At 40.2% G+C, this 26,739-nt stretch overlaps 1 long non-coding RNA gene across 1 annotated transcript in view; it reads left to right on the top strand.

Moving 5' to 3' along the window:
• Nucleotides 1-26,739, top strand: part of LOC146766908 (uncharacterized) — a 55,498-nt gene that overhangs the window by 2,477 nt on the left and 26,282 nt on the right. Inside the window, exons 2-5 of the long non-coding RNA XR_014956725.1 lie at nucleotides 401-2,874; nucleotides 6,751-6,866; nucleotides 10,502-24,087; nucleotides 24,783-24,869. This is a non-coding gene — a long non-coding RNA (uncharacterized LOC146766908). The remainder of the gene's footprint in view (nucleotides 1-400; nucleotides 2,875-6,750; nucleotides 6,867-10,501; nucleotides 24,088-24,782; nucleotides 24,870-26,739) is intronic.

Below are 26,739 nucleotides of genomic sequence, written 5' to 3'. Positions count from 1 at the left end.
GACTGCATGAAACCACCAAGCATCTTTGACAGAAAAATTCCACACAAAAGCAGTAGACATGAGGGCACACAGTCCCTGATGCTCTTGGAACAGCTGTGCCAAAGGGAGGATCTGTGTTCCCTGTCCAGGACTGTCCAGGCTGCTAAATACTCATGTGGAGCAGCCATCAATGCCCTTCTCCACTTTGCATGTAGCAGTGACAATGCCAGCCTTTCCAGAGATCAAACTGAGTCATCTCTTCCAGTTGTGGGTGGCAAACTGCTGTCTGTTGAATTTCCATATTATGGATAATCTCAGTGCATTATTAGTTCATAAGTGTTCATATAACTCATTATACTCACACATTTTGCAGTGAGCTGACCAGCATAAATAATCTTGACTGTAAATGTTTCTGTTTCAGCTTCACTGTGGTCTGTAAGAATGCCCAAGAAGTCATGTCACTAATATGCACCTGGAAACACTGCAGCATGGACAGAGAAGTGGAAGCATTTGAAAGCAAATCAGAAAGACTGGTAAGAGGAGCAAAGCTGACTAATTCTTTTTTCAGGGGAGCTTGTTAATTTTAATACAGTTGGATGTTTTGTTGTATTTCTTCAGCATTTTAAAAAGTTAATAATAGTTGATTGCTAAATAAAAATAGGTAAAAATACTCAAGCCTTGGAAGCTAAATTTGCTTCTTCCAAAGAAGCAGAGAGAAAGACTCTAAAAACACATAAGAGATGGAGAATGTCATCAATATGCAGTAACATGCTCTCCAAATCATTCTTCAATATAAGTGTCACGAGGAAAACTAACAATCCACATCCAGTATTCCTCGATCAATGAACAGTTGAAGATGAAAATTAATATTATAGAGTAGAATAACCAATTATAAGCCAATTCAAAAGTCTATTCATCATGGACTCATTTTTGCAATGGGTGGATGAGACTTGAAAGGGAGAGAAAGTGAGTAAGCAGCACTGAGCTAACTCACCAGGTTCCCAAGCACAGAGCTTTGTCACTCCCCCAAAACAGAGTTTATGGCTGATGAACAGTGAAATATTTGAGCTCAGCCCATCTCCCCAACCACACAGAGTCAGCTAAGAGCTGCCTCTCGTACAGACATAGGCTCAGGCTCTCCATTAGATCAACAAAATTTTGTTCCAGGTTTAATTTTCTCCCAGAGTAGCTGCCAGGATATCCTTGAACATATAAACCCAATTAAGCCAACCTAAACTGATCATTAGGCTTTCAAGTATGTGTCTGCTGAAATTTTATAAGGCTGTAGTCTGCTTAAAGTTTCACCTCCTGCAGCCACTCACAGCTGACCCTGGGAGTCCACTGAAATAACAGACAGAGCCTCCTAAATTTCTGGGAGAGTCTTTGAGTTGACTCAGAATTAGAGAAGCTGCCCAGATCACTGAGGCTCACAGGAGAATTGCTCCAAATTTCTGCTTTACTCCTTTACTCCTTCCAGCTGCTGAGGTGGCACTCACTCAGAGCAGCTGTTGTGACTCTGACCTGACCTACACTTGTGGGCAACCCAAGAGTGTGGAAGTGGAAAAGCACATGAAGCAGATGTAGGAGATAGGTATGTGCATCGCCAGGCACCAGTTGTCACCTTGTGGACTGGTTTAAATTTTCTGATAATGATCAGGCTGTGACCATGGAGATTTCATTCAGCAAGCACTAGTACTCAGTGGAAAGTAAACAAAACCTAGTGCTTAGTGTCCCACTTCATCCCCCCCACCCCAATTCCAGCATATCTAGGAAACTCACTTACACACAAACACCTCTAACTCTCCATAACATGCTGGCAAATTAAGCCATAATACCAAAAAAACCAAACTTGTTGAATGAAGAGGGTATGCATGGCTCCCTAATTCTGCTGGTTTCCACAGACCTTACTCAGTCAGCTTTATGGCCATGTTGTCAGAAGCCAGTTTCACCGACCCAAGCTAAGAAATCAACATCAGTTCTGCTCATTTGAGCTTTGTTCTCTTGCAAGATTAGTTAATACTTAAATAGACTGCAGGGATAGGTGAGCAGACATATCGGAGAGCACCTAGAGCGATTTTATACACAACCATGGGCCACCCCAAGGCCCCAGCCAATCTCTGTCCATCCTCATGCTCACTTTTCCCTGTCTTATTAGACGTTGTGAGCATCCTCTCTCTTTAAGTGCTGCATTTTTTCATCCTTTAGTAGGTTTTCTGTAATAGTAAGTATCTCATGTACAGTTTTGCTTAAGAGGTGTTTGCTTCCTTTGATTCCCTTCTGGGAGTACTCAACAGCTGTCTGGCTTAAGTCCTGTTTTCTTAAACTCAGGGATGTGCTGACTAAACTACATGATGAGCCAAATGCAGTCAAAAACATGTAAGAACTTTATTTAACATATCTCACTAGGGGAAAAAAAAAAGAATTTTACATGCAAAAATTAATTTATTGTAGTAGAGGAACATAATAACATAATCTTTTGTAGATCAGTAGGACTTTCAGGCCATCAATATCCATGCTCTTGTGCTGTCATTACCTAGGATTCTATGGCCTCTACAGCTTCATGTGCTGAATAAGCAATTCCCAATATTTAAATATATCCTTTGCCTGTTTGGAATCCCTCTGCTGGTACTGTTTTTTTCTGAAAGGCACTGTATGGCTCCTTTTTCCCAGCAGTTTTGATTTCTGTATTTCTAAAAGAATCTCCTTTATGATTTCTGCAACATTGCACACAACCCAACTGAACAGGAATCCAAGGACTGCTGCCAGTGACTGCTGAGAACACAGGAGGGTGAAGAAAGACAAAACTCTGGCTAGATCCTGCTGGCTAGATCCTGCCTAGTTCCAGCTGCTGAAATAAATATATACAGAGGGCTGAAATCAGAGGTGGTGTAACAGGTAAGTCAGGGCAAGCACCTGTACTAGTCTGAATTAAGCAATCAAAACTAAAGATGTAATCAGGTATAATGAAAAGGGAAATACAGTAAATGATAGTAAAAAATGTGTACCTCAGGCTGAACCTGATCAACCTCATATATACTGGGTGGTTACATTATGATTTCTGTCACTGCCTGTGACTGGTCTTGCACTATGGCAAAGGTTGAAAAAAAAGGAAGGATAAGTGGTAGTTTTTCAAATGTATATTTTTGCATTTTAAAAAAATCCATAATGATATTAATAAAAGTCTAAATTTTAAAAAATATTTAAAATAATTATATGGAGGTTATATGCATATATTTGTAAGTAATATAACCATAGTTAATAATAATGCCTACAGTACTACACTTAGCTATTACTTCCTTGGCTTCCTTCATTAAACTAAAGCCAGCTTGGTGGTTTGTACCACTGTGGCAGCCAACAGGAAAGAGCAGTGAACATCTCATCACAGTATTGGCACTTACTGCCTTTGCTGAAACCCTGCATGATTGCATTGTCCAGAGAGCCATCACAAGTTTCCCTTCTGTGTTCTCCAAACACTCCCAGGTCATGCTGGCGGGGAACAGTGACTTCCAAGGAAATCAATGTTGTGCTAGTGCTGAATTTGGTCCTTTGTAAAAAAAGACTGATACCCTTCTTTCCTCCCTCTCCCTCCAGCAAGAAATTCTTCTTTCCAATCCAATGTTTCATTCAAATCTCTTCATCTTTTTGTGTGAATCTCTCAGCCTCACAATGAAGAACAGCTAAATTCTACAAAACAACATAAGGGAGATGCCAGTTATGATTAGGCAAAATTTAACACACTTTCCCATGTATGTTAATGTTCTACATGCATCGTGCATGCAGCTAAAGGAGTAGATACAAAAATAGGCTGGGAAATGGAAGAAAATTAAGTTCATAGCAATGATTGTTTCTCCAGACAGAAAGACCAGGAATTGCTTCTTTCTTTTACTCCAGAAGAGTTGCCCTCTCCCACTCTGACAACTTTCTGCTAACTCCCACTGTTTTAGGTATCAGCTTGCTTTTGTTACCCTGTTCACAGGCAAAGAAAGCAATCAGAAAAGACTGGAAAGCAGTTAGATGAGTATCTGTCAGTATTTCATGAGAAGCATATCCTAGAGAGCAACAGCAATCTAAATAAGGTTTAACTTCTCTTTGTGCTTGTTTCAAGGACAGTTTGGCAGTTCCATACTTGCCATGTGTGCTTTGCAGTTTATGCATAAATGTAAACTTCCTCCCCTGGGTGTCATCCCACAAAGAAACATAATAAAGGAAAAAAGTTTGAGGAAAGTACTTGTAAATTATAAAATTCATATGCATCCAGTGGCATGTTTTATATAAAGATTTTTGAAGCAGCCTTTTTACTCTCACATGTGAGAAAGGCAAAATTATTTTCTTCATAACCAGTAACTATACAGATAGTTATGCTGAACTGGGGAGGGACAAACAAACCTAACGATGACAGATCTGTAGAGAAAGCTTTAGTATGCCAGATCTTATTACAGAGCAGTGGGAGGCCTTGTACGCTACCTATCAGCTCTATAGGGACCTCCATATTTAAAATGATAAAAAAATATGTGATCTGAAAAACCCCTCATGGGCAGCCTTCAAAGGCACAGACAGGTTCTGACTGGATTAACATTTATTGACTGTTTAAGCCTGCTTTTTTGCTTCAGGACAGAGATACATGAGTTTAATTGCAAAGGTTGTTCTGCCAACTGATCACTAGAGTGGCAACCAAAGCTTTACTAATCGGTCCTTCATTAAAGAAAAGTCTCTATTACAAAACAAATTAAGCATGCTCTGATCCCAACCCGCAGGTCCAATGGCATTACAGCAAAGTTTAGGCTGTGAGAGCACTGAAAAACTTATTAAGGTTTAGCGCTGAGATAGCACTTTTGTATTGATTTTACAATACACAGGTATTATGATTTATGGAGTGCTAGTGTCACTCTAACAAGCTGAAGGACACACAATATCATCTCCAACATCATTAAAATTCAGAAGCCTCTAGAACTAACTCATCAACCACTGTGCATTGTCACAGGCTATAGAGCTGTACACCAGTTGGAAAAAATGCTGTGAGATTCCCGGACAGTTGTCTCCGGAATAATTAAGTTTAGGAAAAAAAAACGGGGGTGAGGGGGAGAGACAGAATTCAAACTCTGCGGCCGTTTAAAAACCCGTCCGTGAACGTGTAGTTGTGTATTTGCAGGCACTGCTGTTCAGCACTGCTGCTGGCGCCGGGCTGCTGTGGTTCCGGCCCGCGCTGGGGCGCCGCAGGGCGCCGGGGCTCGCTGGGTGCCGCACACCCGGCGGGACCGCCGGCGCGGCTGCGCCTCGGCGCGCAGCCCGAACGCGGCGCTGCCCCAAGTTTGGCACGCACCGCACCCCAGCCCTCCGCCCAGGCGGCCGCTCTCTCCCTTTTCACGGAAAAAGCCAACACCCGGCCGTTCCGCATCGCGCTCTTTTCCGCCCGGTGCAAACAGCACGCGGCGCCGCCACCCGCAGCTGCCCAGCACCCGCAGCCTCAGCGGCGGGCCCGGCCCGGCCCGGCGGCCCCTCAGCCCCGCGGCCCCTCAGCGCCGCCGTTGCGCGGTGCGCGGGCGCCCCCTCTCGGCGGCCGCGCGCAAGGGCGGGCCGGGGCCGCGGGCGGGCGCGATCCATCCCGGCGGGGCGCGATCCTATTCCGGTGGGGCGCTCCTATTCCGGTAGGGCGCTCCTATTCCGGTAGGGCGCTCCTATTCCGGTAGGGCGCGATCCTATTCCGGTAGGGCGCTCCTATTCCGGTAGGGCGCTCCTATTCCGGTAGGGCGCTCCTATTCCGGTGGGGCGATCCTATTCCGGGCGCGATCCCGGTGGGGCGCGATGCTGCCCGGGCGCCATCCCGGCCGGGCTGCCCCTCACACGGCCGCTGCCTCCTGTGCCCGCTCCCCAGCTCCTGACGCCAGCTGCGTGTGCCACAGCTGCTGGGGGAACGCAGGGAAAACTCTGCCTCACTTGTGGCCATCGCCAAGCGCCCGCAGGTTCATAGCTGGGATGACAGTAGTACCTATAGCGCTGTGTGCCTGGGCTAGCTAAAGGAATTTGTCCTGGCAAGATCCTGTTTGCCTGTGCCACGCTGTAGCACTAAGTAGTCGCAGTTTGTAATTATGCCGACAAGAGTCTTCAAGCCCGGCTGTTTTATGTGCTACTCTTCATACACCGATGGCATTTATATCAGCGCTACCAAATCACTTTAAAAAGGAGATGCAGGAACAACAGTATGAACACCTTGGTACAAAACCCATTTGTTTTTAATGAGGCAGTGTAGGGTGCCAGGTATTGTATTATAAACATTTCCATTCTTTAACTCAGTGATCGCTGGTTAGCTGTTGTTTCCTACCTCAATTAATGAAAAGTGTTATATTGCTATTAGATTTGCTATATGACTATAATCACGTATAGAAACATACATTCTACCACCACTTTTGTGTGCAGCTTCCCTTACAAGCTGTGTGAATGTTTCGTGTGAAAGGACTTTAAAGTCAGACAGTTGGGTAGCTAAACTTATTAGGAAGTAGCCTTATCTGAGGAGTTCCAAGGTCCTAAATTGACAGAGCCTTGAGATGTGTCCCATATTTCTGTTTGGCATATACTTACTATTTTTTTTTCTCCTAGATTTTGAAATATCTAAATATTTTTATCTTTGAGTATGCTTGAAAATGTCATTTAAAGTTCTAAAATACTTCTTAAATTATTTTTCTGACTAAAATTATTTTTCTGACTAAAATTATTTTTCTGACTAACATTAAACTGGAGCTTATTGATCACTTTAATCTTAAATTATCTCTAAAGATTTTCAGATTTACATCTTACACCAACATGAGTCTCAGTTCAGTTGGGAGAGTCTCTTGATCTCAAATTTCAGAAGTGTCATCAGCATAAACAAGATCAGGATCAGCCCATAATAGGTGAGTAACAAATGTAAATGACCGAATGAAAACCCACACAAAAGTACATATTAGCATTTCTGTCTGCTGAGAATTCAATACCCTCCTTTTTTGGATCCCTTACAAATCTATTAAGATTCAAGCAGTTCTGCAAAATGATACTCCAGTATGTACAGCTGAGTACCAGCTAAAAGAATAAATTATTTTAAGTCTTCTTAAAATTATTATAATGTATATATAAAAAATGGAACATTTTTTAAATGTATGTAAATATGTACTAGAAAAAGACACATTAGAGTGGTAGAAATTGTTTATATTTTTGTTGCTTATGTTTTTAATGGTGTATTATTTCTAAGGAAGGAAGAAAAGGCTTTTCTTTCCAGTATAGCTAAAGATGCCTGATTGCAAAATTCAATCAGTCCTAAAATTAAAATTAGGAGGCTGGATCAGCATGAAAGCAATTGTGTTATAAGTCAGTGTTAAGATGTTATTGATAGAAAAGCTAATGCAATACATTTTCTTCTGTCACACGTTTCTGGCCCAAAGCAATTTGCCAACCAGCAAACCTCCTCAGCATAAACACCGGGGAGCCCCCGCTGGGCCCTGGAAATCCCGCTTGTCTGCAAGTGCACAATATACAGGGCAAATCTCCATAAAGCTCAGTGCCACAGTTGAATACAAACACTCCTAAGGTCCTGCTGTGACTTGGCATACCCCGCTGGCCAGCTGGAAACTGAGAGGAAAGGAGCTGCTGCCAGCAACGGGTTACAGGGGATTGTCGGTGCAAAGTTTCCTGGAAACAGGCAGTGACTGACATTATTATTTTGTTGGAGGATACTGATGTGATATATAAGATATATGCAATGATACACAGTTGCATTTGATAAATATCTGACAGGATATACAGTAAAACAGTGCCTTTTTGATATGATCCCTGTGTTTTGGCTAGGAATTAAACCCTGAGAAAAACAAACAGAACTTGTCCCAAACTTACGTTTTACCCAACATAATTCTGGATATCAGATATTGCCCTAAATGTCATTTTATTATGTGTACCAAAAAGATTTAGTATACTAAGGGTCATGAATGTGTATCTAACACCCCTGAAGCTGCAGTTTACTGTAGATAGATTACATACAGTCACTCTTTCATTTTTTTCCTTGGAACCACTTGCAATGAATTGCTACCAGTGATCATTAAAAAAAGATTGCTCTTTTTATGTAGCTTGAATATATGGAATGCTACTTATCTGCATTCTGATGTGAAGAATGCTTCAAAGAAAATTCAAAGATGGAAATGAAGCAGCTAAACTAGGGATTGGCATACACGATCATCATTAGTCAAATGTAATATAATCTTTAACGTAAAGAAGCTACATTTTCTTTACCTGAATAAAACCCCAGCATTGTCTATGTGTTATAATAAATTAATGCAATAAAAACAGGTACACTTATCCTGTAAAGAAGCTTATTAAGCAGACTGCTAGTGCTGCAAAATTCAGCATACAGTAAACAATACTTTTTTTGTTAGAACAATGACTTACAGTTTATTCTTTTATACTGTGTAGCACTTGGGGACCACATCCATTTACCAAAATAATACCAAATTAGTACTGCAAATATTGAAATCAGACCTTTCAGACTAACCAGTGGCCTAATTTTCTCTTCAATCTGCTCTTAATCTCAATTCATCAATAACACTGCCTTATTATAGGACTTTGACAGTGAGCTAGAGCTTTTGATAAATTATACATCTCAAGCCAGATTTAAAATTTGAAGCTCAAGTGCTAATTATCTGTACAGGCCTAGTTAATAACGAGATTTCTTGTTAAGTATCTGATCACAGCATGGGCATCATTTGTCAAGAACCTCAAGTCTACCTTGGAGACTAGCTCTTCGAATTCTCCCTTGCCTACCATATGTAAAATTGGGATCTTTGTTTCTATAATAACCTTTTATTAGGAAGCTGACATAATGATTAAGTTCGCTGTAGACACATACAATGAGTTAGACAATTACCCTTGCTGCTTTAAACTACTCAGGCTCCTAGCAAGACAAAATAATTAATATTGAATTTTAATTTGATGTGTTCCACATTTAAACCCCAATTTGCAAAGTACACCTGGAAGGCTGCCGCTGTTTCCTTGCAGTTTGTGCTGATGAAATAAAAGCTCCTGCAGTTTGAATGTAAAAGCACAGAAGGCATGATGCACCACAATCACTTCTCAGTGGAGCAAAGAATTTTCGAGCATTAATGGGAAAGGTAATTACCTAGGTCTAACTTTATAGCCTTTTCTCTAATGAAACTATAATCTCCCAGGCCTACATGGTTTAAGTATTTACATGATTTTAACGATTTCGCTGCCATAACAGTTGTCACACATGGTAATTTAAAAACTCAGTGCCTTGAAACAAAGATGCTAATTATATTTCTATATTTTTATTATTGAAGTAAAGCTGGACTGTGTGAAGTGACAGAACCATAATAAAAACAGCCATGCGCTGTGTTGCCTAAGTGGAAGGGGGTAGGGGCATGTATTTGTTGGCTAAAAAAGGCACCCAAGAGCCTTCCCCACTGTACCTGTTAACTGCTGGGCAGCCTAGCTCCCCTGAGCTTTGGCTGTGGGGCTGAGCACACCCTGTGCTCTGGGGACCTTCAGTCTCTCAGACTCCAGGCAAAACTCCCACTGCAACAACTTGTGTAGTCCTTTCCTTATAAAAATACAAATGTTTCTCAACCGTAATCACTTAAAGATATATCCCATCCAGACGGTGCTGGCCTTGTAAGGAGGAGTCCTGGAGCCCTTCCCCTACACAAGCCCAGTGCTAGAATTAGGCAGTCCTGATGGCAAGCACTTCTCCCACAGATAGATGAATTGAGCCTGAAACATGTGGGGAAGTGGGCTCTTTGCCTGAAGGACTGGACAGTGTAGCAATTTGTAGGGTGTATCCTGCAATGTGCTTCCAGTTTTTCAGAATGGTGCCTGGAGTGTCTGCTGGGGTGGGATGGGGCTCCCACCCATCTCACATCATTCTGCTGTTCATGGCCTTTGCAGCCCCCTCTACATCTTTCTCTTGCTTCTGATCTTACTGTGCTGGGCTTGGCTGTCACCTCACCTCTGTGTCAGATGTGTAGGCGGGCAGGGGAGTAACAGCATTAGGAAAGTCAGCTTTCCCAATGATCTCAGCTCTGGGCTTGGGACCCCTGCCTTTACTCAGCTCTTCCTAGGCTGGATGACTTCCTCCAGCCTTGGCTTTTGTCTGTGCTTGAGAACTTAACACCTTTAAACAAGCTGAAGTCATCACTGCTGCAATTTCCAGGACAATCTAATTTGATGCTCATTGTCACGACACTGCTTTATTTTCCAAAACCTGCTCACATTTCCTAGCAGTGGGCCTCAGGTGCAAAGTTTGGATCTATATCAAAATATGAACTTCCCAAAAAGATGGGTGTGGAGATAGCTTATACAGATGCCTTCTGATTATTAGTATTATCTGCTTGTGACACAAAATGACAAAAAGTGAGACACTTAGGCATAAAAATCCAAAGCCACTTTGCTGATAGGAAGGTGAGTCCCAACACTATTTAAAGTGTCAGTGGGCAGCCAGAGTTTCTGTATTGTAGAAAATTCAGATATTTTATTTTTTTCCCCCCAGTTCTTTACTGGAATGAGAAGACAAAAAAAAAAAAAAAAAAAAAAATTATTCTTTTTCTGCTGATTGGAAGCTACTGGTCTTCAAAAATTGAGACTGTAAGTAGTGGCTATTTGCTTATAAATTTTAAGTGAATGACGCTGTAAGAACAAGATGCTGTAAGAAGATGTAGAACAATCTCAGAGAGGTAAGCTCTGCAAACCCCTGGGGAGTATTGGGCCTGAAGGATGAAACTGTGGACAAAAAAACATTAGCTATTTAATATGGTGACAAAACACTGATTTTTGCTTTGACCCCTGTAACAACTCTGTTGTTTTAACAAAGATCAGATAAGACCCTTGGATGAAACTTTGTGGATCCTCTTAGCCTGGGGGAACAAGTATCATTAGTTAACCTGACACCAAAGCAAGAAGTAAATGAGCTGCTAGGCTGGGGAAGGACAAGAACATAGCACTGGAGTGTGGGTTTCTATTTTTTTTCCTTGAGAAAAAGAAAGAATTGTAATCATCTTCTCTGCCTTAGCTTAAGGGAGACACTGCAGACCGGGAGGGAGATCATATGGTATAAAAATGTGTGATGACAGCAGCTAAAAGCTTCTTCTAACGTGTTTCCAGCTCATAAATTGGGCTATATCATTCAGGGGAAAAGACCTATTAGTCTTCTCATCTCTTCACACTTGAAGGAATACACCAGGATGCTGGATGCTGAGGGAGAAGCTTTGTACCCCAGTTTTAAGGGTATCAGCACTGGGAATATTGAATGCTTTATCTGTTTCAACACTAGATGAGATTTTACATTATAGGATTTCTTTTTCATTTAAAAGCATGGATTTACAAGAACAGGCAGATGTTAGAAAAGATGAAATAAGAAGGTGCATTATTAAGACAGTATAAAATGACAGACATCTTTTTTTAACTACTCCAGTGTAGCCATTCAGTAGCAGAGTTTCCTAATTAGCCTCCACCTCTTACCCCAGGGAGGAGAAGCTCTGAGAGCTGCTGCTTTCCTGCTCTTCCTCTTCAATGTGACAAACAAAATCAGCCAAAGCAGCTGCTCTGAGCCAGAAGAGAGTGAACACCTTCTACTGCTTGGTTACTCCTAGCTTACATATAATATAGTTTGTATTTTATAATACATGTAATTTTCTCCTTTGTCTCTGGAACATCTCAATTACCATTGCTACTGAGTACTTTCAGGTGTAGATCCAGACCTTTTGAAGAGGCTTCAGAAGCCTTATGTTTTATGAGTATGAGAAATATGAAAACTTCTTAGTAGATTAATGACCATTTCTTTCTAAAAGTTTAATAGAAAGAAGAAAATTATTATTCTACTACTAATGAATTTTTGAATGGGTTATTCAGATTAGGAAGTCTCTAACAAAAATTGTCATTAGTTTTAGAAGCAGGTTCTTTCAAGTTTCCCATCACAATTAAAAATTATTTGCAGGACAGATCTTGCTGAACTGACAGTCAAACCATGGATTTTTAGGTATCTAAAAATGATGTAATACTCAAGATTTTTGATGTAGTACAACACCAGGATAAAGCTTGTTTTAACTATATGATAAAACATTAACATTTCAACATGCTGCAGCAATATAGAAAATTCACAGATATTTATAAATGCACACAGGCAACACAAATCAGACATCTCCTTTTTAATTTAGATATGCATTGGATTTTTTTAGACATCATATTACCATGCACTAAAGCAGCCCAAATGACATATCAAAAACACTGCCAATGAAAAAAACAGGTTTGTCACTTTGCTGGTGGTCTTAGCAGATAAAGCAAAATTGCCACTATACATCATCCTTAAAAGAAAGACAATACCAAAGGGGAAGCTGCCAGAAGGTGCCATTTTCAGATGTCAAGATAAGGGATGGACGTCTGAATTAATGCAAGACTTGTTGCATGTTTTCTGCAACAGACAAGCTGGTGCCCTGCTAAAGCAGACAGCAATGCTTGTGCTTGGATGCATTTCTAGGGTGTATAACTGAAGGAACCTAAAAGAATCTTAATAAAACAAATAGTATTCCTGGAGGCAATTGCTATGAGTTCTTAAGTGTTCTGTAAGCAATCCTTTCAAAGCTGTATGGAGAAACAATTCAAAGATTGAATCCTGGGGGTGACAGTCCTTTGGAAAAATCCATTAACCCGAAGGGTATAAATTGAGATGCCACCTTTGGCCCTCCTGGGACAAGGCCTTCTAGGAAAGAATAACTGGTGTCTGTATTGTGCACAGACTGTGTAAAACTGTGTCAGATACTCAGGGTGGGAATGTTGGTGCCCTTAGCAGAACAACCAAGTCAGCGGGCATTGAAAGAAGCCATGACAATATTGACAGTTATGTCAGAGCTGCAGTAATCCTAGGGATGCGTAAGTGTTTTCTTGGCAAAACAAGTGCCCACTAGGGCAGGTTTCTGCACATCAGGAAGCACAAGTTTGGAGGGCTTTTTGTGACAAGTATCAATACAAAGAGTGGTTGCGTACAAAGCTACCTCTGCTCTTGGAAGTAAGGAAAGGAAGCTTTTTGGAAGCTGTGATGCAGACTTAGGTTCACTTGGGCTTGCATGTAACATCTTTCTGTATGTGGCTAGTGCTTGAGCTTGCTGGACTTAAATACATTACCAAGACAATCTAAAACCTCAGATGTGTTTAAGCATAGATTTGCAATGGATAGAGATTAATCAATTTCATTTTGACAACAAAATATGCTTCTCTGCCTGAGAAATTAGAATTATTTTGGTCATGAACTTTCAAAATACGTTACTGTCCAACAGTCTAGAGCTTATTGGATATGTCATTATTAAACTGAAGAGTCTGTCTGTACCCCTTTGCTTTCCTATGTCTCTACCTTCTTTTATTTTCAAGCTGTTGAGCTCTCCTTTGCTACCAGAATTGTATTTCTGGCACAAACACAAGCCCGATGCCATCTGGTCGCCTTTGCTGGAGTGTCCTTATGGCAGAGCTATAAGAACATGGAGTCTCACTGAGTTCTCTGTTTGCCTCATCTTATTTAGAGAGATGAAGGGTCCAGAGCAGAGGTATCTTGAGCAGGACACCTTGGTACCCTGGAGCTCAGAGCTGCAGAGCCAGCAGGAACAGAACAGTCACATGCTATCTGTAAAATCAGTCCTGTGACATTCCTGTCAATGTTAAGGCTGTTATTTCTACAAAGCTGTGAATATGCTTTAAAACAAATAAAATCTAAAGAATTACAATCTCTTCACTAACACAAGTGTAAATCCTGAAAACTCTTCTGATACTGGGAGCTGTGGTTGAGTTTGTCTGTATTGAGAGAACTGAAAGCAGAATTTAAATGCTAGTCGTATTCCTTCACCTGTAACCATGCTTGAGTTTGCCCTAGAGCTGGCTTCAAGAAAAGAATGTTCTAGTGTTAAATATATTTTACTGCTAAGTATTTGAATTTTCACCCATCATTTACAAAGCCAGAGTAATACCTGAATTACATTTCTACTGACTTACACTCTTCACAAATGATAGCTGGTGAGATGACTTGCTAACTCACACAGTAATTAATCTTCAAGAGGGTAGAAGCACAGCATTAAATTGGAACTCAGGTTACAGACATAAAATCAAATGAATAAGTTCAGTATCTCTGACATCTTACCACTTATTCCACAAGGTAAGTACATCAAGAGATTTAATTAATTGTGATATTCCCTGATTAGTTGCAGGAAAAAAAGACAAAACACAGAATATGGCAAAAGAGTTCTAATCAGACTGACCTTCTACATGGCAATGGAATTATTGGTGTACCCTGTATACATGCTGGAGATGATACACTGTCTCTGTATCGGACTGTGCTAAGATTCAGACCTTCTCCACAAGTTCCAGTACTCAGAAGGGCATTTGGAAGAACCTGCGAAGACCTTAACTGATCAATTTGTCAAGTAAAAAATGTTCGCTGTGAGAGTTTAAATATAAACCAAGTTTCTCACAAAATGCAAGACACTTCCAGCAAGTACAAGCTCTTTCTATGGATTAATTAAGATTTCTGTTCTAGCCACTCTCTTCCCCAGTATAAACCCTGTAAAAGCCAAGCCCTGCAGACAGCTCTGGCCTCTGTGGAGCAATGAATGAAGCTTGAAACTGCCCCAGGTGGGAAGGGAGGACCTCCTCCCCACCATTGTACCTGACTAGGCAGGAGGGTTTGCCCTGTCCATAGCCCAGAGCTCAACAGAGAGGAGAGTCCTGCAGGGTCTGTGTCTGTCCTGCCCCAGGGGAAGCTGCTTGAGCTCCAGGGGAGCAGCAGGTCAGGCCTGGCTTGGGGAAGCACCTTCAGGTTCTGGTCTAATTACCTGCTATTTCGACTCCTGCAAAAGAATGGAAGCAATTTTTTTGAGATGTGGCAGGTTTATAGAGAAATCATAGTGTGGTGGGAAGTTTAAGTGGGACAGGGCTTATTTAATTCTCTTTCCTCCACAAAACAGCTGGTCTTTGTATTCCAGCTAATTTAGGTAGGAAGCTTGTTTTTTATTCCATTAACTTGCAGCATGAATGTCACCAACCATAGTTTATAGCAGTGACCACTGCCAGAAAGTCATCAAGACTTTTGTGTTTGTAGATTCACAGTACTCCTTATTATGCCTGTAAAACACATAGTAGTGGATCTACACTATTTATTCTAGAATAAGAACTACTTAATGCTCAACTATGTTAAAAATGCAAAAGCGAAAAAACTGATCTTGCCTCCATCTCTCCAACAGCTGCCATCACTGGGGAAGAACCAGCTTCAGAGCCTGTGACAGTGTTTCTGATGAGCTATTGGCACATTAGAGACTGACACATTCACCTGGGGAGGAGCACACCTGTTCAGTCAACCCGTGTGCATGGTAACGTATGATAATCGTGCATCAGTGCTTCTGGGGACTCTGTCATTGCACCCAGACTGCTGAGAGAGCCTCCCATCTGTAATGCCAGTGTGAGATCCTACACACAGAATAATGCTGGAGCTTGTTTGTTACTCTTTTCGCATACTGGTTTTGGTAAGGAAAGCTGATAAGGTCATAATCTAAATTCTCAATGGACTTTTGATTACAAAACTGCTTTAGCAATCTACAGGAGCTGAGAATTTGGCCAGCTTTCTACATCACGTTGGTTGTTTAAGGACTATGCAGAATAATGTTTTTTCTTTAGAGGCTGATAAGTTCAGTCTTCTGAAGAAGCTGTTGACTACCATTAGTAGTGGGTTCATTTGTTCTCTGCTGGACACTGTCAACCAGCAGGGGTTTAGGCTGTTGTGCAGCTCCCAGCTCAATTATTTCTCAGGGCTCTTTGTTTAATATAATGGGGTCAAATTCAGACTGTAGGTGGCTGATGATTTCTAGTCCAATTTACAATAGCCTGTCTGCAAGCCCACCTTGAATCCAGTTAATCTCTTTCATAAAATGAAGTGAAAACTCTACAAAGTGTTCAGAGTTTTGGTCCGATATTTAGTTTTCTAATGTGAGCTGCTAAGTAATTTTTCCTGTTCAGAGTGGTTCTGACATGCTTATACAGCTGTGTTGATACAGGGATTATATTTATTTCCCATATTGTAATGCACTGCAATGGGAAATTTTTCTGCTGAAAGATCAAGAAACGGGAACAGGTTGATTACTACCACCATCTACCATTGATTGTTTTGTAAACCTCATGTTTACAATTAATCATATGCCCCTGATCACAAGAGTGTAATTTGATCTTCAGCAGGCCACAGTACTCTGGTTTGTCTGTATATAGGCATTGTACTTGACCAGTTGGCTTTTTAGAAAAGGTATTAAGTTGCCACCTTGGCTGACACACAAGCACTGAAAAGGCCTGTGAGTCTTAAATGCTTCAGCTCAGCCCATATCTTTAAGGCTGGAATGTTACTGCAGGGAGTAGGTGTGATACCCCAGGGATGATGCAGAAAGCTCTGGGAATTCAAGGATCTTTGCAGAATAAACTGCTCCATTTATTTCTTTGTTTTATGGAAGGGCTGAAAGAGGAGGTCTCAATCTCACACTGTCTAAACGGAGCAGCATGGAGGCTACTTATTGTCTTCTGGATTCAGGCTCTAATCCAGACTGTAACTCAGTGCACAGAGACACAGAGAACACTTGACACTTCATGAATTTTGCAGCGAGGCAAACAAATGAGACCTTTGGAAATCTTTAGCAATGGTGATCCAGAATAAAGGCTACAATCCTGTATCAGGCTATTTCTACTAGGAGATAGAGCGTTTAAACGGGACTTGTAGTGTCTTACAAACCTGTTTTGCTGAAACAATATCTAACTGGAGAGACAATTCATGGCAGATTTTGTATATAGACCTAATGATGGACATAACCACCTGCTTGCAAAGGTGGGGTAGGAAGGCTTTGCAGTTTTATGGCACCTTTTCCTCTTAAACAAGTGCTCTTTCTATAGCAGTCAAAGCAGTAGAAACAACACTGTACCACAGCAGCATTTTTGTTTAATCTGATTTAGGTGTCATATTACCCCCTCTATTTAATTCATTTCAATCCATGGACATTCATTTCTTTAATACATATGTAGATCTGAGCACTTGCTATTCTTTGTAGGGCAGGAGAAAGAGGCAGATATTTTGCTTATATTGCAGTTATCTGGTTTTACTTGTTTACAGATAGAGAGGCTTAATTTTAACAGCTGTATCGAAAACCTGCAGCTTAGAGATGCTTTCCAAGTGTAACAAAACAGTTACTAGAGTAAGTGATTTAAAATGTAAACTAAAGTAAGTATAGAATTCTAAATATATCTGACTTGTTGATAAAATAAGGCCTATTTGCTGATTCCATAGCTGGTGGAAAAAGATAGAAAAAAATTCCCCTTTATTTCCCTTTGTAGGTAAACACATAAATGTTGATTCCCTACTCATGAGATAAACCTTCATTGTGGCAGTAATAGATGCAGCTTGCAAACAGGAAAGGAGGTAAATAGGAAAAAAAACCACAAAGCTTACTTATTCAGAAGGAAAACTAAACCATGTATTTTATCTTTGAAAGTAATCTCACTATTGAATAAATAAGATGTCAAAACTAACTGTAGTCCTGGCTCAGCTTCTGTTCAGTTCTTCTTTAGGAACATTGAATAAAATTTTGAAAATCATTAAAGCTTGTAAGGACATGAACAGAGGACAGCAGTCTTGGAAAGGCATTGGAGAAGTTTCTAGATGACTCTAGATTTAATATTTCTATTTTACATGTCTTCATTTCATATCTTAATTATTATTCCTCATTTCTACATTCTGCTTTAAGCATTTGTATTGGAGTTAAGTTGTAAAAACTTTCAGAATTTTGAAGAAAGAATAAATATTTCCTGACATTTTTTTACTTTTTCTTAGATGAGCGTGCTTTTGTTGCCCTTTCATCCTCCTTCAGTTCTGGCTGTTAAGGCATAAGAAGTAGAATACAGTCCTATGAAAAGTTGAGAACCCTGAAAGTAAAAAGCCTGAAAAGTAGAACGTGGCACTGTGAGTAAAATGTATTGAAGCAGCAGTTCAGCTAAGGTTTTTATGAAGTGTCTCAGAAATGTCAATAAAGCATTGGAGAAAGAAGATCAGCAAGAAACTGGTTAAAGAGTAGGTATTTAGCTGAGCTGAAAGGGAAAGTTCTTGGAAAGAGAGTATTGGTTCAAAGGCTCATTTGAAGGGCTAAAAAATGTTTTCATGACTACCTTGACACAAAACAGATGCATTAATTTGCACCACTGCAGATAATGCAAATTTTGAAGGCACTGATGGTTTGGAGCATTTCTAGACTTATATAGTGAGAACTTACAGAAAAAGAAGTTTGAAATAAAACTAGATGCGATATTAAAAAGAACTCTAGCTATGTAATATGGAATTCCATCAGAAACATCAGATGAAGTGAAAATACCCTTTAATCAGTCAGCATGTACGAGTTCAAGGCACTAGTGCAACAGATATAGTGGAGATGTAAATGTTCAGGGCTCCATATATGTTTCTGCCTGTTGTTCTATTTCAGGTATTTCATGGGTGTGCTAAAGGTTTGTCTAGCCTACTAATAATAAAGCCGATGTGGATATATGATTCCAGCTTTGCATATAGCAAAAAAAAATAAAAACAGAGAAAGAAGATGCCATTAAAAAAATTACACCAAATAGAAAAATACTAATTTCAGGGCAATTTAAAATTTAAATGGAAAATGAGAGGAAGGCCCATCCAGATCACCAGAAACCAGAGTTTTAAGGAAATCAGAACATGTGGAATATGATTGTTAAGGTAGATTGATTACATAGACATGATTATTTATGGCTTCAAAGCCCTCTGAGTGGTGTTTTCTTCATCTGACAGTTTGGCTAAATTGCAGCAGTGCCTTTAGATGCATCTTCAGCTCTTCTCAGAAATCAAAACTGGACATTAAACTCAGTATCCAGAAAAGGTTGCTAAAACTCTTTTGTCTGCATGTTGTGTTGATAACTTTCTGAAAGCTCATGGGTTTGAAAATGAAGTTCTTGATATCTTGAGATATCAGTTTTTCCTTTTGAATCCTCTGTGGGGAGAAAAGAGGGTTTTCCTGAGTTCTAAACCTCAGTGTACTTTTCATGAATGTTTACGGAAACTAACTGCAAGCATGACATGGTTGAAGAAGACAGTGCAGAGCACTGTGGAAGGGTTGAGGTGTCACAGTTTTGTTGCTTTATCAATAGATAGATACCCATGATTTGCCAAACCCTTCCTGCCTGGAGCTCTTCCTGGCAAGCCCCCAAGAATGTGGCTGTACACCATGGTTTTCAGACTCAAGGGAAGAAGACATTCCCCTGAGGTATCACATGTTTTCCACGGGTTTAGTTCTAGCTGATTTGCCAGTGGCAATGCCAAACAGCCAGGGCTGCTCTTGATTCTCCAGGGTGACTATGGAGACAGTAGGCTGCACAAGGTGCCTTCAGCTCAGTAAAACCTTCATGCCACATAACTGCTGGGCATCCCCTTAGAGAATATGCTTGGAAAGATGATGTATCAACTTTTTTTTTTTTTTTTTTTTAAATTGTCAGCCGCCTCTGAAGCATTTTGTATGTGTGAGTCACCCTTTAGGCACTCAGTGGAGATAAACTTCCCAACTGTCAGAAAGTCAGAAAAACTGCTGGACCTTTTGGTACAAAAGATCATCCTCTTAAGGATATTTAATGGCTGGGTAGCAGTCTCCTGTGTGAATGTATCCAAGCAATTATAGCTTAAAGTTGTACTAATCACTCCTAATAGAGATGGACTCTTACCCCTGCTGTGTCCCTCACTGCTCCCAGATGAGAACTATCCCAACAATTTGGGATTAGCAAAAACACTTGTTATACTATTATCTTCATAACTTTATTAACATCTTTGATTATAGAACAGATGGATGAATGCTAATAATTCTATAATGGCAGATTAAACAGCTTACACTATATCAATCATGTTTAAGTCTTTGCTTAATAAAACAATAATTTAAGTTGGGTCATGGGTAGTGTTTGAACCCCAGGCCCTCAGATTAGCCGCCGACTTCCTCCATTAAAAGAGTAAACCCATTAGCTGCTTGCAGTTGTACACTGTGTACACTGGGCATTAAAATATATGACTCATGCTGTGCTGGTGGATTACACATTCAATTTTGAGATTAAGAATTCCTAGGTTCCTTTTGTGCCTCCCAGAAGGAGTTTTGCCCCCTGAAAAGAGTAGGCGGTGAGAAATGGGTCAGCTAGTGATAGTGTTGTTATATTTTTCCATAAAACTGGTATCAGCATGCAGTATCAAAAGACTTTATAAAAATGTCTGGTTTGGTTACCCTTGGTTCAGAGATACTTAAGCGCCAAATGAGCGTATTTGGGGTATGGACTTTTAGATCCAGACAAAAGGAGAATTATTGAATTCCCATCCTGTCATTATGAAAAGAATATAACTATGAGACTACAGTTAAAACTGCAGGGATTGCTTGCAGTATACTTTTTATCATCTATTTCAGGTTAACTGGTTCACTGTAAACAAAAGTTCTCAGTGGATGTTTTTTTCCCCCTATGCCATTTTTTGCCGGGCTACTTAAACCTTAGGTAACCTTAGACACTCTTCATGACCTCCCCCAGAGTCAGCACTGGTTTGCACTGATTCAGAATCCTGAGTGCAGCTTATTAAAGCCCTTTATCTGCTGCTTTTCCAGAAACAGCACATCAAACTTTACTGAAGGTGACAAATCACACCACTGACTGGAGATAAGTTTGTAATTCTCTGAACATTGAATGAAAGAACCAGTGAAGAGAAGCTTAACAAATCTAGTCTGAATAAGAGGTCTTCAATCTTAACTGTAAATTTGAATGCAGTGTGATTACAATGCCAGCCTTCAGCAAGCTGTGGTTTCATGGCTGTGTGCAGAGAACTGACTTGCTTGTTTTGGTATATAAACAGACAATGTGTGACTGTTGCTTGACACTGTTAACACAGAGCTGCACTACCAGAACTGAAGGCAAAGCATGTAAATTAAAGATCAGCCACTAATACAGAGTTTGAGAATATCACCTCTGAAAGCTAAAAGCTCAAGGACAACTTAGTGGGAACAGAAACTACTAATTCCTCATAAAAAAATCAGTTTCCTGTGGCATCATTTGGCTTCCTTGGGGGGGTCTAAAAGCAGGCTGAACTCTAGTTAACTTTGGAAAGCTCACAGTAAAAAGTACAATTGCATAGGAGCTCCATAGCTGTATATTAAGTCCTATAATTCTGCAAACTTTGCAAGTTTACCCATCAGTCTTCCTCAAAACTTTACATACATACTTAAGATTAAAATTTTATTTGGAGATGTCATTTCACTTTACTGCGAATCAGTACATCAGCTCTTCTATAAGTGCACTCAGTTACTCCCTGAAGAGAGAGAAACTTAGCAGTGGTGTATATATTTCCTGCTCATTACACTGTAAAAACCCTTGGAGAACTGATACATTGATTAGCACAAGTCAGAAGTGCATCTTTGCCCTGATCAATACATTTGTGTGTTGTGGGCTGGCTAATGGCAAGTGTCAGAGTGCCCACCTGTTTGGAATAATTGCAGGATACAGGCATTAGCCTATTGAAAGAATGCATTTATTGGGCACAAAGAAAAATTTATGATCTTCAACTATACAGCCTGTGCAATAACAGTGACTGCCAAGTAGAGAAAAGATAGTTCAGCTATATTAAAATAGCAGGTAAATCTGGAGTCTGGGGTTTGCTCCAGGTATTTAAAGACCTGAGCAGAGCATAATGAAAGAACAGATGTACCACTTCAAGCCAGTCTGGTACATGAGTAGCCTCAGAGGAGCATTGGAACACAAAACGAGAAAAGAGACAGCTCTGATCAAAAATATATATCCAAAGGTTCAGAAAATTCAGATGCCTGCTTACAGAGCTCCTCTGTATGGATCCTTCAAATTTGGATATAGATATGTTGTAACTGTAATTCTTGTCCCGCCCTCAGGGGAGATGATTTTTTTATGCTCTTGTAAACAATTTTATTTCTTAAAATAGATTTTCCAGGTCAACTGAAACACTCTGTGGTGCTTTTAAGTACTCTGATATTTCTGACTGGCCATGTTTTCATTTAAACTCACAAAATGGAGGAGGAACTCTGTTTTTTTGGCAGGTTTTTTTCTGGTTTTTTTTTTTTGTTAATCCTATAAACCAGGAGATACAAAGTTCTCACTGGAGATTAAGTTAGGTTGCGTAGTTGGAATGCAGGAATTAAATATTTCCCAGGAAAGCATCAAACCACAACAGTAAGGTTATTCTAAGATGAGCTGTTTTCAGTGTTTTCTGCTGCTACTGCATACAGCAAATTTCCATACACAGCAGGAGATAACTATTGTCTGGTGGTTCCATATCTCACTTGGTATTCTAATTTTAGGTACTCCAAAGCACAAAGAGGCATGACTTTCCAAGCAGAACAGAGGAGATTCACAGCAGCTGGGCTGCCAAGAGCCTTGGACCAGCCCAGCCCTCTTGCCTTCCTTGGAGGGTACAAGAAATGGCTGAACACATCCCGATGTACAAAGATGGAAAGTGAGGAACTTCCAACAGGAGCCAGCATATATTGGACTGAGGTACCCTAGATATTTCATACGGTTCTAGGGATGAGCCCTGAAATTCCACAGCTGCCAAAGCTGACTCGTTGTACCCAGGGAAACATGAATTGCAGGAAAGTCACCTGAGGAAAGCACATGGTTAAAGGTGGTACCCTGAGTGTCCTGACTTCCCTCAAGAGAGCCTGACACAGAAATGAGGAGCTGCTTGATCTGAATCTAGATAGATTTGTGCTGTTGCAAGAGGATCTCTTTCCATGTTGGAGCAGCTAACCAAATACATTTTCCCAGTTTGTTTAATACAAACTGTTTTCACTGCTCTGTCTCAGAGGCTGTAGCACTGTGGCCTTCTCCTGCCCCAGTCAGCTGCACCACCTTATCATGTCAGAGCTTGCTGGACCTTGCACATCCACCTGGTTTTAGTGTGGTTAGGAATCAGGACCTGTACTAAGTGGTAAGCATGGCTATTTGAGATTGATCTCTGAAACCAGATGCATTGAGATTTTGTACAAGTTCCATGGGGCTGAAGGTACATCCTTAACCCTCTTAATTACAGGTTAAGAACTGACACCTGAAATCAGACTCAGGACCTTGGATTTAGTCTTTGAATTGAACTCAGATGGGTAGTAGTAGTAACTCAAGAAGCTTATGTTTGAGAACTTAATGGGGTAAGTATTCCTCATATTAAAGCAAGAAAATAATGATTAGAAAGTGTAATATCAACCTTTTTCTGCTCCATTTCTTCAGCACCTAAGTTTGCAGGAGAGAAAATTTACACTTCTTGGGAAGTGTAAAAGCACTTCTGGGAAGTGCTTTTAAGTGTTTCTAACATGTCTGGTAGAGTCTGAGAATGCTTTAGTTGCAAAGTACTAAAAATGGTAAAGATTTTGTTTGCTTGTTGTTTTTTAACTTCTGCTAGTAATCTGATACTTTTTTTTGCTGATCTTTTTAATTCTCTCTAGCCACATTTAGGTTAGTTATATAGATAACAGAAATTTACTCTATCTTTTGTGAGACTATCAGGCAACAAGATACTGTTGCTGTAACAGAAAATAAAGGCAGTGCCATGGTTAAAGTTTGCAGTGCTCCTGCAATCCACAAAGGTACACGGAAAAAAATGGATTTTAAAAAGTGATTAAAGGGAAACACTGATTTAATAAAGCAGCAATGTAACTCCCTCATCCTTTAGTTTTGTTGTTTACATGATAAATCCCCTAAATACTAGTGTTAATTTAGCTCTTTTTTCACTAACTCTAGGCTGATGGATTCATTCTTCAGCAAAAGCCATTCCCTGAGTGCTGTGGCAAGTGTCCATGCTAATTGGAAAGAGCCCTTTGGGACTTGCTCTCAGTATACCTGTCTCTCTCAGTTCAGAGAGCTCCAGGTTTTGAGGCAGGCTTTAACTAGGTGTAAAAATGTTTCAGGAAGGTGGACCCAAGTAGCACAAAGAAACTACGTTCTGGACTCAGCTGCTGAGTTAGATGACCCTTCAATATGTGCTGAAAGGAATTTTTGTGCATCCAAGAGGAGCAGCATAAGGTAAGACGTTGGTGACACAGGTTGTGGGAGAACATTTCAGATGCACTGATTTGTTTGTGGATTCTCTCTGGTGAAATATTCTACTTTTGTCTTCTGGCTGTTCACAGTACCATGTCTAATACAAAACCTCAGATGTAGTGTGCAAGTGTTGATGTGAAGTTCAGTGCTTCTGTTTGGATGCTCTGCTTGGCAGTAATGAATACAGTTCCAGGTGGGAACTATGCTGACCATGTGGATGAAGACTGTCATGTGTCCTCTGTACCTCAGCAGTTGTCACAAACTTGCTAAAACCCCATTTTATTGGTGTCCATGGGTGATGCCTGCCCACGGAGAAGGCAGCCCAGAGACACAACTCTGCAGCCTGAGGGGAGAAAGGGTACTTGCAACCTCTCAAAAATGCACAGGAAGGTGTTTCCTGATTGATGTGCGCTGGGCATAGAAAAGCCTATTGCACACAGTGTAATTCCTGTAGGAGTGTATACTCCTCCTGTTTAGAGAGGTTTGTCTGCAATACTCAGCAGCTCAGATATGTCTAGACTTACTATATGAAATTGGAAGTTCACATTGCACTGTAAATGTGATCCTTGTTCAGTCTATAACATGTAATAGAGTCATCCATTATATTGTATTTCATTACATTTCCTTACCTACCTTTTACACAACCCCCGGATTTCACTGGATGGATGATTTCCAAGAAGCAAGACAACTTTTCAGCATGGCTTTTAATTCTCTTCACCATGTGAGTCCATGCCAGTCTGCTTGGTGTTCACCTTCTGAACTAGGTAAGGAAACATTACCATAGGGATTTTATAGAGTTATAACTTCTTACTGTTAATTTATTCATATTCAAATCCCTTTTGGGATATGTGTGTAACAGAATCTTGCATTGCATTATCTTACCTAATTTTTACACAAGACTCCAATCCCACTGGATGTTTCCCCAAGACCTGGGACAAGTGCTTAATGGAGTAATTATTGCCATAAGGGTTTTTCAGAGTTTCAGCTTGGTGTTATCATATTCAGTTTGGAAATTGCCTTTATACTGTATAGACAGACAGGCAAGCTCAAAAGGGGAGATGAAATCTCAATTAATTTTGGGTGTTTCTGAAATATTCTGCTTCAAAAATGCAGAACGCTTTTAGGAAGTCTTTAAAGATTGAGACTGTTTAAAGAACTGCTTGAGCATCAGTTGTTTAAGCTTCATGATGACTCTGAAGCACAGGTTCATAAACTTTACTTTCATCATACATGAAGAATACAAAGAAAAGAAAAAAAAATTACTCACTGAGAGGATTACATAGCAAAAATAAAAACCCAAACCAAACTCAATTTTAAATTTTTGGCTTCCTGTTCTTGTTACATCCTACCCTTCTTTATACAGATATTTTCACTCCAACTGCATGTATGTTTAATATGTTTGAAATATGCATGGTTGCCAGACTTTGTTTAGTAAACTGATGATAGTGAATGTTCTCCAGGATAACCTTGGTCAGGGATGCAAGTTACCAGTGCTGTTCATATGGATGGGTTTTCAGGTTGGTGCTAGCTTTTGCTGGACATTTTCTTCCCTGCCATATTCCAGATTTACACTCCATGCAGTGGTACAGCTCTCAGCTGCACTACTGTTTCCATTTCTCCTCAGCATGAGGGAAACAACTCGAACCCTGGCTTGCAATCTGTCTCACTAATGCTTAAGCTGGTGTTCACAGCCCTAAGGGCTTGTAGGCAGCCTAATTACATTAATTTCATAATTTCAAGTGATGGTATTTTGTAAACATTTTTAATGTATCATTATTAATATGCTAAGGAAAGAAATCTATTTCTGCCAAGAAAAACGAAATAAATCTTCACTATCTCTTTAGTCCACTAGTTTATGTTTAGAATAGAATACCTTTTCTGAAAAGCTGTTGGAGACATATGCTCCCATTATTATCTCACAGTGATTTATCACTAACTCTAAAATAAACATTATATCTAAATTACCTGCTTGCTACTGCCCTTGCTATGCCATTTCAGAATATCTTAAAGACCCAGCATATGAACATTGATAATGGTTTAGGGTTTTTTTGCATGCACTCTGTTTTAGTATTGTTACCACATGTATTGTTTTCAAATTTTATTAAACAAAAGGGAAAGAAACAAAAACAGAATTGCCAGCTGAAATCCTGTCTAGAGAAGGCAAACTCACACGTAGAAACCAGTGCTGAAATTTTCTTATTGGAAGGATGATGAGTTGAAAAATTTTAAGGTACTAGGGGAAAGAGAAAACTCACTAAAACATAAGGTACGCTATGTCCTACAGGCAGAGAGGATCTTTTTGCCTCCATATTTGGGGCTGAGTGAGTCCATGCAACCTTCAAGAGCTTGAAAAAGACGTAGGCCATTGTTTAAGTTGTAATTCTGCTGTCAGCAGCCCAGAATCTCTCTGTTTGTGAAATCATCCATCTGTTTTCCACTTCCAGCAACTTTTGCAAGTAACAAATAACCCTGTTTCAAGTAGAGTTGGGAAGAAGGTGATTTCTAGCCGAAAGGTCATGGTGACCCATGGTGTAAGACAAGTGGAACCTGTAGTTCTCTGCCTAGCATAAGCTGCTGCCCACTTCAGGAGAACAACTCTGTTAAATTATGGATATTTACTTATATTTGATGTAA

The sequence above is a fragment of the Lonchura striata genome, chromosome 7 (assembly GCF_050655825.1).
Source record: "Lonchura striata isolate lonStrDom1 chromosome 7, ASM5065582v1, whole genome shotgun sequence".
Taxonomy (NCBI): Eukaryota; Metazoa; Chordata; class Aves; order Passeriformes; family Estrildidae; genus Lonchura; species Lonchura striata.
The sequence above is the reverse complement of the archived record's forward strand: the minus strand, read 5'-3'. Positions and strand labels throughout refer to the sequence as shown.